This window comes from Cibotium barometz, chromosome 26, assembly GCF_041138505.1.
Source record: "Cibotium barometz isolate CiBa-2024 chromosome 26, ASM4113850v1, whole genome shotgun sequence".
In the NCBI taxonomy this organism is placed as follows: Eukaryota; Viridiplantae; Streptophyta; class Polypodiopsida; order Cyatheales; family Cibotiaceae; genus Cibotium; species Cibotium barometz.
In genome coordinates, this window is record NC_141071.1 from 40498994 (window position 1) to 40515719 (window position 16726).

Below are 16726 nucleotides of genomic sequence, written 5' to 3' on the forward strand. Positions count from 1 at the left end.
AGCTTTGAGTTTTGAGAGGAGGAGAGCTTGCCGCCTACAAACTTCAAAATATTCTCTTACATACACATATAAAGCACCGCCTTCACACACGACCTTCCAAATTAAGACAAACCCGAGCGTTGCACTTCTAGTGGGCTTGAATTAGCATTCGAGACTATCACCTAACTCTCTTTGGCTTTGGAGATTGGAGGTTTTTGGGACCCAAATGGAAGTGTTTCTATCGCGGAGAAACCTTGAGCTTCTAACATTTGAGTGGGACTCAAGGGGCTTGGGTAAAACCAAGTTACATGGGGCTCCGGCTTTGTAGATCTCTGCCCATGGATAGGCTTCTAGCTAAATGGTGGTTGTTGTTAGGTCTTTACATGGGCATTGTACTTTTTTTGGCTAGCTAGGGTAGCCACTCCTTCCTATGGCCTCCTTGAAAGGCTATTGAGGTTGAAGTTTGAGGGTTTCATATTCACCAATGGGGTTTTGGATCTCCATAATGGTTGAAGGGGGTGGTCGACATGGCAAGACGAGAGGAGTGTTGAGTGTTAGGAGTTACCTCTGAGGTGATGGACGAGGCTTGTGATGTTGATAGGTGCAAGGATGATAACCATTCCATGGGGAAGCTTAAGTGTTGTCGTCCTTTTCTACCAATTGAGGGGTTCCCCTCCTGAGGATGATGTTCTCTCTCATTGTACCAATTGAGTGGTTCCCCTCCTGAGGATGATGCTCTCTCATTGTACCCATGGGGATGATTAAGTGTTGCGGTTCTTTTCTTCCAATTAAGTGGTTGTAATCCATCTCCTCCTGAGGATGATGCTCTCTTTCATTGTACCTATGTGCTCTACGAATGGTGTGAGGGGTGCGTGGCCTAATAAGGTCCATGTCTCTCCCAAGACAATACATTATGGCTAGCCTTGATGTCAACCAAGATAGGCCATGTAGCTAGGTGGTCTTTCTATGAGAATTCTAGCTCAAGGCAAATAGGTTGCACTATTGGTTCTATTCCAAATGCATTGAGTTTAAACATGGATGTGATTTTGACACCATCTAATTGTTCAAACCTAGCCCCAAGCTTCTATAGAAGAGTGTCCATGCTTGTCTTGCCAATACGTGAATCCAATCCTCAAAGTCGATAGTCTTGGAGAGGGGCTCATATTCTTGGTCCTCATCTTCACCATCCAACATCTTATTGCAAGGTCTACATATATCAATTGATGTGGTCCAAGTGGTTATGTCAGACTCATTGGTAACAATGCCTCAACCCATGGGATGAGTCTTCCATGTTTTAAAGTTTAATTTCAAGTAGTGGTATTACCTTTGAATATGTTAATGTGATTGGTTTCCCAATCATGAACTAGCCTTGTGTCTCTCATGTAAGCCTTCCAAGGATCACAGTGTGTAACCCTCTTCTTTGAAAATCCATCACCACGAATGTGTGGTGGGATCTTAGCCTGAAGGTCTTAATCTTTCAATCCTATAGGATACCCAAAGGTTTAGCTATGCTCCCATTGACAAGCTTAACCACAAGGCAGCTTGTGTGCTATGAGCGTTGTGCTTCCTCACGTCTCCTAGCAATCCCTGGTGATTATGTTGAAACCATCACCACCATCCAAGATTGCAAAGACCATCATGTCTTTGTAAACAACAAATAACAAGACATTTATTTCACCACTTTTTGAAGTAGTGTCCCAATGTATTCATGGACACCTTTGGCTGTACTTTTATCTTACATATGGAAGAAGAGCTCTTAATGTGATATGACTCATCCTCCTCCTCTTCAGGTTCAGGTTTAGGAGTGTGGGCGCTTAAGTTCCCAATTATCTAACCAAATAAGTCTCTCCAAAGTTAAAAATTTCCTTGTAAAAGAGAAAAATTTCCTTGTAAAAGAGAAATTATTGGACTCAAACTTTCAAGGATAATAAGGATGTGATGCTTGATATGTCCCTCCTATGATATTCATGCTCTCTTAGCTCATACTCACTCGGAGGTGGGCTTGGACCTACCAATGTGTAGGGGATGTGCACTAGTCCTTCGAGTCAAAAACTGAAGTCATCACCTATCACATCAGAGTAAATATTGTGGTGACTATGATGACCCATGGAAGGCTAACTTTCACCTCCCAGTGAGTCCTTCTTCACTGTATCTAGCAATGTAAAACTTGGTTGGATTGGTTACAAAGACAGAGGCTCCAAAATTGGCTCTTTTTGTAGCTTCTTAAGAATGGGGTGATGGGTTTGGCTACATGGCATTTGGCATGCTGTGAGGTCCCCTTACTACTATTATGATTAACTATGGAATAGGGTTTAGGAAATGATTAGATGGGGTCAGTGGCTTATCCTCAAAAACGACTTGCTCAAGTATTGGCTCTCCTTACAAGGGGTACTTCATTCACTCCTTTTCCAACACGGAGTTGGGATACTCTTTGAGTTTCCTTGGAAGGTCTACATAGTCAATAGGTTTCTTCTCTTTGGGAAGAGTTGCTTTGAGTGGAAGATTTCTCATTGGGAGGCAGCTTCAGAGCTATCATCTTTTTGACCACTTTCAATGGCCATGATGTTGTTGACTTGATGATTGATCATGCATTGCATTTTTACGTGCTCCTCAAGGTTTAATTCTTTTACGCCTCTAGTTCTGGTCCTTTAGCCTTTTCAAGGGCTACTAAAGCCTTTGGGGCTTACACCTCAGGCTCTTTGGTGGATGTGTGGGTGGCTTTGAGGTTGAAGTATGAGTGTTAAAACCTTAAAGATTTCTCTAGCTAATCACTAAACATAAACATGCATAAACCATATACTCATCCACCCGACCACCCCCGAGCCCAAGGGTGCACACATAAATATAATGAAGTATCACATACCTTACCTTGGTTTCCCATACCACCAAGAGATATGACTTCATTCTAGCAGCACATAGCTCTAGCATGAAATGACAAGAGAGTAGATACAATGCTCTACACAAGAGAACATCCCTTGAGAGTGCCCCATGCCCCTATTATATAGGAGGGCCCTCAAGTGACTCTTGACTCTCCATTTCTATGTGTGACCCTTGGTTGCCTGACCCTAACCTCAACCCAAGGTTAGACCTAACCCTTTCCCCACTAGAGCATGTTCCCATGCTCCCATGCTCACATGCCTAGGATGGGTTAGCATCCTAGTATATGCACATATAATGTGCACATAACATACTTCCCCTCTCTCAAAACATTGCACTCTTGCAATGAAAAGAAGGAAACCTACGTTGAACGTTCTCAACTGACTCCCAAGTGGAATTCTCAATTTCCTTGTCTTTCCACTTAATTTTAACATCAGGGATTAAGTGACTACTACGAAGTTTCCTTTTCCTGAATTCAAGTACCTTTTCAGGTTCATGTGGAACATGAGACAAATCTTTGACTTCAACGAGTTCTTGAGGAGTAACTATGTTATCCTCACCTCCCCCCTTCTCTTTCAATCTATTGACATATCAAAAGGTAGACCATACAGTCTAAATAGTTACTCAACAAATTGGTAAGCCAATTTTGACGCTTTAACTGTTGTCTTTGTGCATAAAAACCTACTCATCTTTGTCAATCTATCCACGACTACCCAAATGGCATTGTGACCCCTTGCTGGTACATGGAAGTCCCGTAATGAAATCCATGGAAATACTTTGTAACTCTCGAGATGGAATATCAAAAGAATGTAATAACCCAGCAGATTTAAGGCGTTTTGCCTTGTTAATCTAACGATGATGACACTTTACCACATAATTCTGAACAAAATCCTTCATTTTTAGCCAATAAAAAGTCCTTCTCGCCAAAGCCAAAGCCAATAAAAAGTCCTTCTCGCCAAAGCCAAGGTACGTTGTATGCCCGGATGTCCTGCCCGCCGATGGTGCATCATGGCACTCAAATAGGATCCTTGGTTTAATTTCCGGCACATTCGACATGCAAACCTTATCATTTTGGAATAAAAGACCATTCCGAATAAAAAATTGGTTGGCTTTTCCTTTGTTCACCAGGTTTTGATCTACCTTTGAGTTGGACCATAATTTTGCCAAATTCCAATATTTTCCAAAGAAAATATATGTATTGCATTTTGCCCCCTGAGTGAATCGTACAAGTTAGAAGTAATTTTCGTGAAGCTAAGTTCATTAACTTCACCAATTCGACTCAACGCATCAGCAATGCAATTCAAGCTACCTTTCCTGTATTTAATCATGAAATCAAAGTCTTGTATCAACTCAACCCATCTGGCTTTTTCTACCTTTTAAGTCTGGTTGATTCGCAAATGAACTGCAAAGACTAGTGATATGTCAAGACCATAAACTAAGACCTGTAGAGATACTTTCTCCATGCCTTTAAAGCATAAATGATCACATACAACTCTTTCTCCTGAATTGGGTACCTAGTTTATGCATTGTTAAGTTTCTTACTCTTGAAGGCCACAGACTTCCCATCAAGGAACAAAGCTGCGCCTACCGCAAAATCACTAGCATCAGTCTCAACAGTGTAAGGCTTAGTAGGATCCGGTAAGGCTAACACAGGAGTATCTCGAACTTTATATTTCAAAGTATCGAAAGTTTCTTGTAGCTTCTCATTCCACTTAATCGGAGAATTAGACTTCTTATTTTTATCCTTAAGAAGGTTGGTAAAAGGCATTGTCAACTTTGAATAATCCTTGCGAAGAAATACCACGAAACCTAAGAAAGATCTTAACTGCTTGATTATACGCAAAACTAGCCATTCCAAAACCTTTTGGATCTATACTTAAGCCATCTAGGGAGATCTTATGACCCAAGTATAACAATCCATTCTTGAAGAAATCACACTTAGATAACTTACAATACAGTTTCTCCTTCCTGAGCCTTCCTAGAACCTCTTTAAGATGATCCTCATGCTCAGCCAAAGTTTTATTGTATATAAAAATATCATCTAAGAAAACCACCACACATTTTCCTAACAGATCCCAAAATATATCATTCATCATATATTGAAAAGTTGTTGGTGCATTAGTGAGACCAAAGGGTAACACTAAAAATCCATAATGGCCACATAACATGTCCTAAAAGCAATTTTAGGAACATCATTCTCTGCAGTACGGATCTGATGATAGCCGGTTCGCAAATCAAGCTTTGTGAAATACTTAGCTCCTTGCAACCTATCAATCAGATTGTCTGATCTAAGCAATGGGTATTTGTTCTTAATTGTAACCTAGACATTTGTAATCAATACACATCCGCCAGGTACCTTGATCTTTTTTCTTAACCAAGAGAACTAGAGCACCCCAAGGAGACTTACTTGGTCTAATCTGACCCATCCTCAAATATTCAGCTAGTTGCTTGGCTACCTCGTTCTCCTCAGTCTAGCTAAGCCGTTATGGAGGAATACTAACAAGTTCTGCACCCGGCACTAGCTCAATTTTATGGTCCATCTCTCATTTAGGAGGTAATGCATGAGGTAACTCATCACACAAAATTCACTCTTAATGGAATTTAACACTTTATTTTTCTAAACATCCAAAGAAACCGTGTTTACATCAAAATGAACACATGAAGACACTGGATCCATAACCAATTGAAAAAGTTCATAGTTAAAAAGATTTTCCATTAACTCAAGCTCGTTAATAAAAGTTTCCTTAGGTACAACAATGTTTCCCTTAAGAGTAACAAGGTTTCCATTGTGATGGAAAGACATAAAATGTTTGACCCAATCAACAGAAAAATCCTTTTTTTTAATAAAACCATTCCATCTTAAAATGATATCTACATAACCCAAGCTCATGACATGAAAATCGAGTCTATTGAGTACAACTGGATGTTTAATGGTAGTTTTGACACCTTCTTGTCCCAGAATTAGACTTGTCCTCTAGCCATCCTAACCTTGTACATGTGATCATTCTACGTGGTTTCCAGCTTTATTCCCTGTACCACAATGTTGTCAATAAAATCATGAGTACTACGAGGATCAAACAAAACATGAACCTGATGTCCATTTATTGATCCATAAATACAAAATAATTCGTTTGGACCAAAAATGTCTTTACTGAGAGTACAATCTGAACATTGGCTTCCTTAAAGATGCGTAATATTAACTTCAGAAAATTTACCTTGAAGTTCTATAATGTGCACATATTTCTTTGGTATAAACTTCTTCAGTGCCGCCTTTTGTCCAAGCGCCGAAGGTGTTGTAGCTTTATTCAAAGCACATAATTTCTTCGTGTGTCCCTTTTCCATGCATTTGAAATATGTGATATTATCCTTGCTCACAAATTTTTGCTCCTTGCTGGCGTTGTTATAATTTTTTGGTTTTGGTGTGAAAACCAACTTTCTATTTTGTCCACTATTTGAAAAAGTGAACGTGGATTTCTTTTCATTAGACGATGGTTTTGAAGTGTCGGCGCACTGACCATAGTCTTATGAAAAACTTGAGCTGCCTGAATAGTATTCTCAGTCGTTTTAACCTTACATTTTTTTACCTCATACTCATAGTCATGAGCTAGTCCATCGATGAAAATCCCACACAAGGTATGATCATCAAACTTGGCTTTGGCGACCAATTGTCTAAACTTTTGCATATAATTGTCAAAAGATTGATTTCCCATGCTATTTTTAACAAGCTTGGCAATTATTTCAAATTTTTCCTCTAGTTAGACAAACTTATTTTTGAAAGCTTCTTTGAAACTTTGCCAAGTGGTAGGAATGGAATCTTCTTTGAGATCCTTCCACCAAGTTAATGCCTTCCCTTTCAATAACCCCTGTGCCATCTGTAGCTTTTGCGCATCAATGAATGGATGAAAGGCAAAGTGTGTAGTCCACCTATCGAGCCAAGCATCTATACATTCCTGAGTCTTCTCCTTTTTCTCACCCATGTACACCTTTGGTGCAAACAACGGAGCATCTACACATTCCTGAGTCTTCTCCTTTTTCTCACCCCTGTACACCTTTGGTGCAAACAACGGAGCAACTGCTTTGGTAGAAGCAGGAGGTGCCACCAAAAGAGCTTTTTGCAAAGTCAAGATCTGCATCTTCAGTGACTCCATCTCATCATGGCGTTTGGCAATAGTTGCGTCTAGACGCTCTTTCACTTCCATAAATTCACTCTTTCAAGAGCCTCCTCTTCTTCAACTTGGAATTTAAGATCTTTCCTACCTGAGTTAGGATGATCACTCATCTCATCGACATTATCATTGGACTGAGAAGTCAATATGAGCCATGGTAATAAGGTTCTTCAAAAATCACGATTCACTTGAACAAACTTCACTTGACCACCATTGACCAAAGTGATCTAGCAAATCAATTGGCTAGAACTGACTGCACATAAGAAAAAATGCTTTAATTTGCATTTGGTGGCTAGACAACGACCAAAAATCATGAAAACACCGTCTAGAATTTATCCAAACAAAAATAACTACACCCTCGCATTAAATATATGCGAATAACTTGCATCTATCTAATGTCAACACGTAAAAAACATACTTTAACACTAAATAACCCTTGAAAATATTAAATTCTCAAGAAAAAAGAATTATCGTGATTTTTTTCTATTTTTAGGACCTCAAAATTTACTAATTTTGAAATCCACCAAATTCTATCTTATGGCACCCCAAATCTAAATTTTTCCCAAAAAAAAAATAGCAATAAAATTTACCAAAATACATTTGATATTTCAAAAATACCAATTCTTGGGATTTCTAAGATAATTTCTAAAATTTTTCTAAGTTTAGTAATTATATAAAAGAAATTACCCCAAGAATCCCATCAACATGAATATTTTCAATTCTGCCCGACAATTCTCAAATCCAATCAAAATCTCCAATTTTATTGGAATTACTAATTTTATGGGCATAAAATAGATTTTCTAAGGAATTCAAACAGTCACACGGGCGCTTGAATGGACATGCCACATGCCGATCAAGAAACCCACATATTCCAAAAATTGGAGAAAACCTTTGTCTAATTTTCCACGAATTTTTAGAAATTTTTATTGTACCCCGAACGCATTAGAATAAGAACGGCAAAAAAATTTCAGAACCCAAATGGTCACCTCGGAATGCGGACGACCAAGGGTTGTGGAAAATGAAGAGACAAAAAAAATCCAGAATTTGAAAGGTAAAATTTTTTTTGGACACAAAGGCCAAAGAGCTCAACATGAATTTTTTTTTTAAAATCATGAATTTGACGTTTCGTTTTTTTCTCTCTCTTTTTTTAAAAAGCTTTAATCAAAATATTATAAAGCTTTATTCAAAAGCTTTTCAAAGATTTTTTTTGAAGAAAACATGGGGGAGGGCGCAGATAGCCATGGGCTGGGGGCGACGGACCCCCCCCTGTGCGCGATTTTAGCATGAGTTACTCCCTTCTCTTCCCCATCTCCACCTCAACATCCTCAACCATCTTTTCCCTCATCTCCTCTTCTCTTCCACAAACACTGTTAATCAAGATGGTTAACCCAATAATCAAGATTATTTACTAATCATGGTTATTCACTAATCATGATTTAACTAATCAAATCTATCCATACAAGGGGTGTTCCCACGCGGAAGAGAAAATATGAGAGAAAATTTCGATTTGAGAGATATAAATTATGCCACGCACACGGGAGAGAACTCAATGCATCGTCATGCTGCCCCTATTGAAATTCAGCTAAATAATTAGAAAAATTTCCTTAAAATTGTAGAAATTTAGGGAATACTTTCTACCAAAAAATACTCGCAATAGCATGTGAGGTATTTTGGTAAAAAAGTTTGTAAAATGCTTATTTTAACCATAAAAATAGAGAAAAATATCATTTCCACTCACGAAATCTCCCCCGCAATGTCGATACGTCTATCTAAGTCGAAAAGCACCACGTTTCAACCGCCATATTGACGTTCCCAACACATAGGCCACCAAAGAAAAACCAAAAACTAACATTTTTTCCTTAGTAAATGTTAAATTTTACTTTAAAAAGGCTTAAAAATTAAAATAATGAGATAAAATACATCAAAAATTAACTAGAGACTGCTCTGATTCCACTGTTAAAACCCTAAAGATCTCTCTAGCTAATCACTATGGATAAACCAAACATATACTCATCCACCGCCCCTGAGCCCAAGGGTTCACACATAAATACAATGAAGTACTACATACCTTACCTTGGTGTCCCATACCACCAAGAGATATGACTTCATTCCAGCAGCACATAGCTCTAGCATGAAATGACAAGAGAGTAGATATAATGCTCTACACAAGAGAATATCCCTTGAGAGTGCCCCATGCCCCTATTATATAGGAGGGCCCTCAAGTCACTCTTGACTCTCCATTTCCATGTGTGGCCCTTGGTTGCGTGACCCTAACCTCAACCCAAGGTTAGACCTAACCCTTGCCCACTAGAGCATGTTCCCATGCTCACATGCCTAGGGTGGGTTAGGACTCCTAGTATATACACATATAATGTGCACATAACAATGAGCTTTCTACTTCTTTGTTGACTTGGATGTTTCCTTACCCTCAATTTGCCTTGTAAATTGTAATAGCATTAAGGGGAGGACTGTATGAATAAGTACAAAATTGTACACTTAACAAGTTAAGGCTCACCATAAGTGGTTTTGATACTCCTACCACTAGGGTGATTGTCACTCTATTGGAACAATCATTGAAAGTATGTTTGAATCCACACTTATTAAATGTACCTCTATACGGAATGACATTGAGGTTTTGCACTAGATTTAGTACACTTGGTGCAATGCACCCCCCTTACAAATGGAAACATTAAAGAGGGGGCCTATTGCATGACATGTTATTGAAGTCTCTTACTCTTTGTTGCACCATAGCTTCAAAGAAGGAGGCATAGTCAATGGCTCGGGGATGCTCTTGATATGCACATGAATTATATAGCTCTCTTTTTCAGCCGCATCATATATAGCTCTCTTTTTCAGCCGCATCATATATACTACTTCTTACAAATCACCATGCAACAAAAAATTTCTTTATATCCATCTAATATAAAGAACAATCTTTTACTGTAGCCATAGCAATGATAGCTCTCATAGTTGCCATCTTGCAACTGGGTTGAATGTCTCCTTATAATCAATGCCATAGGTCCGTGCATAACCCTTCGTGGAAACCAATCTTGACTTATATTGCTCATTCATCGATCCATATGACTTATGCTTGACCTTATACATATACTTACATCCAACTGCCTTCTTTTCCTTAGGCAAAGACAATAACTCCCATGTTGCATTTGCATCCAAACGCTGCCATCTCCTCATTCATGGCATATTTCCATTTGTTATTTCTAAGTGCTTGCTCAAAACTCTTGTATTTCTTTTATCATGTAAGCATAATGATGCGTTATATATCTATCATATCTCAGCATGTTAATTGGGTATCTAATCCTCGTAGACTTGTGTACACCTAGATCACTACCAGGTGTCCTCTCGCGAGACAGCCATGGTTCTTCTCCTTGCACAAGGAGTAGCCACCCCCACTGATGGAATGCCAAGCTCCTCATCAAGGCTTTGCTCAAGAGCCACTAGAGTCACCATCCACATATGAGTGACCTGCAAACAGATCAGGCACAAACGGTTGATTTACCTTCTCCTTCCCTTTGCATGATATATGTGTACCTACATCTGTCCTCAACCTACCTGACCATGGACTAACACTAGATCCACTGCTAGAGGACTCTCCAGGTCCTCTAAGCATTTGTGATACTACTCTACATGTGGGGTAGCATCATTACTTCTTACATTTGTATCTTTTATTGCCTTCATAGCTACTCATCTCATCAAAGACAACATCTCTACTTACTTGCATCTCATGAGTGGTAGGGTTATAACATCTATAACCTTTCTACTCCAAAACATAGCTAACGAAGATGCATTTCTCTACCTTTAGATCTAAATTTATTCTCACTTTGTTGGAAACATATACATATATAATATATCCAAACACTTTCAAGTGAGACACATCTAGTTTTATAGAGTAAATGAAGATGCATATATAATATATCCAAACACTTTCAAGTGAGACACATCTAGTTTTATAGAGTAAATGAAGATGCATATACATATATAATATATCCAAACACTTTCAAGTGAGACACATCTAGTTTTATAGTAAATGAAGATGTATTTATATGCCTCTATATCTAACTTTATTCTCACTTTCTTGGGAACATATACATATGCAATATATCCAAACACTTTCAAGTGAGACACGTCTAGTTTTATACCTGCAAACTTCTATTCAAGCGTCATACCATGAATAGCTAAATGGTGGGGATCCTATCCATAATGTTAATAGTACACTTAAAAACTTGCACAACCATCGTTAACTTAGATTAGGACCCTTAATCGTATTGTATATCAAGTCCAAAGAATCCCAAAAAATTTAAAAAACTAGATGAAATGAGCTCTTGGGTTGGGAAGAAACATGAGATCAAGGTCCCACACAAAAATATATGTCAAACACGTGAGTCAACACATGTGAGCCTAGAGATGTGAGTCATGAGTGTAGAGACATAAGCCAAAAGACACGAGTCTAGAGAGGTAGGTATACCTAATATTGTACTAACCAACTATTACTACCTTGAAGACTTGTAAGGACAAACCTACTCATGTCCTTTAAGGATTTTCTTGTCATATAATCTATATAAGGAAAACTCTTTCCTTTGTATATATTGGGATATTAACGTATAAATATTGCTGCCTAATTATTGCACACTAACCATGTCATAGTCCTATTACATAAAAGTCTCTATCCCAGGTATTACTTATGTCATAAAAATAAAATATGTGACCTTAGTTCATATAATATGTATACCAGATACCATTCTTATCCTTTGTATATATTGGGATATTAAAGTATAAATATTGCTACCTAATTATTGCACACTAACCCTGTCATAGGCCTATTACATAAAAGTCTATATCCTAGGTATTACTTATGTCATAAAAATAAAGTATGTGAGCCTAGTTCATACAAAGAAGGTGTGAGTGTAGAGGACATGAGCGTGGATGAGTTAGCAAAAAAAATTGCTCAACTGTTTAGGCCACCAGCCCCAAGGGCAAACCTCAAGGCTAACTCCAGCTAGTTCCTCAAGCTAGACACCCACAGTTATTTCCATGGAGAGATAGGTATGGTGTGTAATTTGCCACCAAAATCATATAAGTACGGAGTGTCTAATATTGATGTGCCTAGACAACAATAATATTGTGCTCATTGTGCCAATGCCATGGGAACCATGATACAACCCATTATTCGTACTAGGAAAATCTAACACCATAACCCATTGTTGGTATTAGGGAAACTTGACACCATAACCCATTGTTGGTACACCAGGGAAACTCGACACCAACCTATTCTCTCGATGCCAAAGCAACCACTAACCCTACTACCTGTAACAAATTTCTTCTCATTGGCACATAATCTAGTGCTCATTTATCAAAATCCTGTACTGAGAGGTATGTACAGTCCACCACCAATGCCATGCTCGCCACCTTTGGTATTACCACCCTAACTATCGGTTCATTCTAAAATCACACCAGTACAACAATAGTACGAGAGTCCCACCATTAGGGTATGAGAGTGCGATACACATCTAGGTTTTGTGTGTGTAAGTTACGTAAAGCCTTATATGGATTGAAATAGGCACCCAGATCATGGTCAAACAAGATCGGGGAGTATCATGTTTACCATTAGATTTCAGATATATCCAATGTAGATTTTTCACTTTATATTAAAAAGACAGATAGAGGGATCACGATGTTAGTTATTTATGTGTGACTTGATTATCAGTGGTGATAGTGATCTCGACATACATGATATCTAAAGCAGAAGCTTGAGATGAAAGATATAGGTGAGTTGTGGTATTTCTTGGGCATAGAGGTGGTGAGATCACCTCATGGAATTTTGTTATTACATAGGTAATATGGCTTAGACATGTTGTTCGAGTATGATATGATAGGCTATAATCCTATTTCAGTGCCATTGGAGAAGAACACTAAGATTTCATTAAGATTTCCACAGATACAAGTGAGCTTTGGAGGATCCAACCATGTATAGGTGCATAGTGGGGATAACATGAGCTTTGGAGGATCCAACCATGTATAGGTGCATAGTGGGGATAACATGAGCTACATGACTACGCTAGACTTGAGTTATGTTGTCAAACTTGTGAGTTAGTTGAGTGGGTTGAGAAGTGGATACTCTGAGATAAACCCAAGAAGTGATCATGCTAGGGGTTTACTTTGCCTCACTCCACATAGAGGGGTATGCACATATTTGGTGGCGACACTTGCATGATAATGGATATGAGATCACCACATGGGGTGCTTTTATAAGGGTGAAATGAAAAATGCCTTTACTTCTAAGTTAAGAAATGACAAGTTGATTGGTGACTGGGATGACATGGAACAGGGCTTTGGCTAGGTTGACTACACATAAAAGTTCTTGAAGCTCATTCTCCATGTGGATGCATTTAGCAAAAAGATCAAGATGCTAAAGTACATCAAGGGTCTCAAAGCAAACATTGGGGAGGATGTAAGATCACAAAGGCCTTCTACTCTTAAAGAAGCAATTATGTATGCTGAGATCTATGAAGACAAATATGCATATAGAGGGCTACCAAAGAGTGGAGGTAGGGCTGATTCAAATGCCTCAAAGTTTGGAAAGCTTGCAAGGGATACCTCGTCAACTCCCACAATTCTTAGGTATCCTACCATCTATGGTGGTGGTTCCAAGATAAATTTAGATTTGGTCCGACTCCTCCTAAAGCTTAGAGTGAGGATTGAAAGCCACCCAATGGTGGTGTCAAAAAAGCAAGTTCCTGAAGGAAGATTGAATCAATCAGTTGAGAAACAAGGGCCTTTACTATAAATGTGGTGAGAAGTGGCATAAGGAGCATAATAAGACATGAAAATTCAAAAATGTCACTATCAATATAGTCTTATCTGAAGTGATTGAAGATGAACATGAAAATTCAAAAATGTCACTATCAATATAGTCTTATCCGAAGTGATTGAAGATGAACATGAGGAAGATAATGAGACCTTTGGTGATTGAGTGAGTTCATCAAGGGTGATGATGATCATGCACTAGATAGAGACTTTCCTTTTGACCCTGGTTGTACATTGCAAGAGTATGATGATGGGATGCCTATGCGCACTTTTGATTGATCAGTCTCTAGATTGGTGGGGCATGTACCACTCCCTGTTTTTTTTTTGGTATAAATGGTAAGAAGGTTAATCGTTGTGATAAGAAGGGTGTTAGTGGTGTGAGAAATAACAAGGTGTGTGAGGTGCGATATCGAACATGTCAAATTATGTAACGTGAAGGTGTAGGTGTTCAAAAACATGTCAAATTATGTAACGTGAAGGTGTAGGTGTTCAAAACCATGAAAGTGCAGGTCGTGATTAATCTCATGAGTCGGGGAAAACCCGTGAAGGAAATCCGTTAGAGTTAAAAGCGTGAAGTGGATTTCCGTCGTGAGAAGGATTTTTGTGAGATGGAAATCCGTGAGAGTTAAAAGCATGAAAGTTAAAAGCGTGAAGTGGATTTCTGTGAGATGGAAATCCGTGAGAGTAAAAGCATGAAAGTTAAAACCGTGAAGTGGATTTATGTGAGACCAAAATCCGTGAGAGTTAATAGCATGAAAGTTAAAAGCGTGAAGTGGATTTCTGTGAGACGAAAATCCGTGAGAGTTAATAGCGTGAAACTGCAAGTTTTTGGGCAATTACGTGAGACTGCAAGGTTTTGGGCAATTACGTGAGACTGCAAGGTTTTGGGCAATTACGTGAGACTGCAGGTTTTGGTCGTCGTGAAGTATTTATGTTTTGTTTTTCTCATAGATTTGATTAGTGCCTGTTGGGATGAGATTGCCTAGCGGAGTTTAGAGTGAATACAGAGCAAATCACATGAAATCGTTGGATGAAAATGCAAGACGGTTGTTTGACGTGCAAGAATTTGTGTGCCCGAGTCATTCAATTGATGATGATCAAAGTTTGAAAAGATGAAAAAGAAAAGAAAAACAAAGAAGGGTCCAAGCTCCCACCTCAATGCGTGAATGTCGATTGGAGGTCAAAGAAGCGAGAAGTGATGTGATGCAAGAAGACTGATTGCGTTGATGAGCACACGATGGAAGACTGATTGCGTTGATGAGCACACGATGGAAGACTATTGCAAAATGACAAAAAAAGAAAAGATTTTTGAATTTATGGCGCAACTGTCGGACTAGGCGGTTGCCTTAATGAAGAATGCCATGTGTCATCTTGTGATTGGCCATGTGAGAAGTGACCGTTTCACGACGTGAAGCATTTTGGACCAGTTCACGACATGAACTGTTTTGGATCAATTCATGGTGTGAACCTTTTAAGATTGGTTCACGGCGTGAACCTTTTTGTACCCGTTCATAGCGTGAACCTTTTAGGATCATGAGTGTGCAAGATTAGTACCTTCTATTTTTCTTCATTTTGAGTCACTCAAACATGCATATAAAGGAGTGAATGATACCCAGTTTTACCTTGTATCCATTTCGTGACTAATGGATACCTTCATCTTTTATTGCCATGTGAACCAAGGCATGTGAACCAAGGTGACAGGTGTTTTAGTTCCATGTGAACCAAGGCATGTGAACCAAGGTGACAGGTGTTCCATGTGGGAGTGTTTGATTCTTCCCTCCACCCAACTGAATAGTTTTACTATTGAGTCCTGTGGATTGGGGCTTTTTTCCGTGTCTATTTGTTGAACTTCTTTTTTTTCCCCCTTTAAGGTCCTTGTCTAGATCCTTGATCAAAGTGGTTATTGGTATTGTTTTGGCAATATTTAATCCATCTTGTTGAGTTGTCTTCTTCCTCCACACTAGTGTTTGTGCAGTTTGAGCATTGGTTTTAGTTGGGAGTTGGTTCCACATGCTTTTACTATTCGGAGCTGTTTGCCATGGTGGCCACTGGGTGGGGTTTGGGCACCCACACTATTGTATTGCCTTGGTGGTAACCTTGTGCTAGTAGCAAATCCTTTTGGATCCATTCCTTACGAATGCCTTGTGGAGTGTTGATTTGTCCGGAGTACCGCCAACCTTATTGTGAAGGCTATTTCTGATCTTTGACTTCCTTTTGAACCCTTCTTATTGTTTCCTTATCAACCTCCTTCTCCTCCTTGTGGGGCTGGTTTCTAAGTTGAACCTTGGGCACCCATTGCTGTGTACCCTGTGACTTAGGATGTTTTTTAGGTAGGGTTTGCAGAATTGCTGCCTTTTTTGCTTCATGAGTTGATGTTAATGTGCTTGGTGTTGCTATCTCCTCAATCATGGCATGTTTCCCTGTGTTTGTTAGGCTCCATAATGGTATAGATATGACATTGTCGCCCTCGTTCAGCAATGCAGTCCTCTTCTCCCATTGGATATTACATTTGCTGGTGTAAATCCGGGATTGTCTAGGATCATTTCATCTTCCATGGAACCTGCAGGCACGACAAACACCTTTCCAACCAAGGAATTATTTCTGATGGAAATGTTAACACTTAAAAATCCCTCAGCTTTTGTAGTTGTCATGTGCACACTGCGTACTTGTGCATTGGTGGGTTCAAGGTACGGTTTATCTAAGGCTACCCATGTCTCATATGAGATCAGGTTATGACTTGATCTCGTATCTATTAATGCAATGCTCGTTGCATGGCATTTAGCCGTAGAGAGTTCCACCCTTGAGTCATGCTAGCTCAATGTTCAGTTCCTCTTCATCCAGGGAGAGTTAAGGAAGCCATGTTCAACATTCTCTTCTAAAGT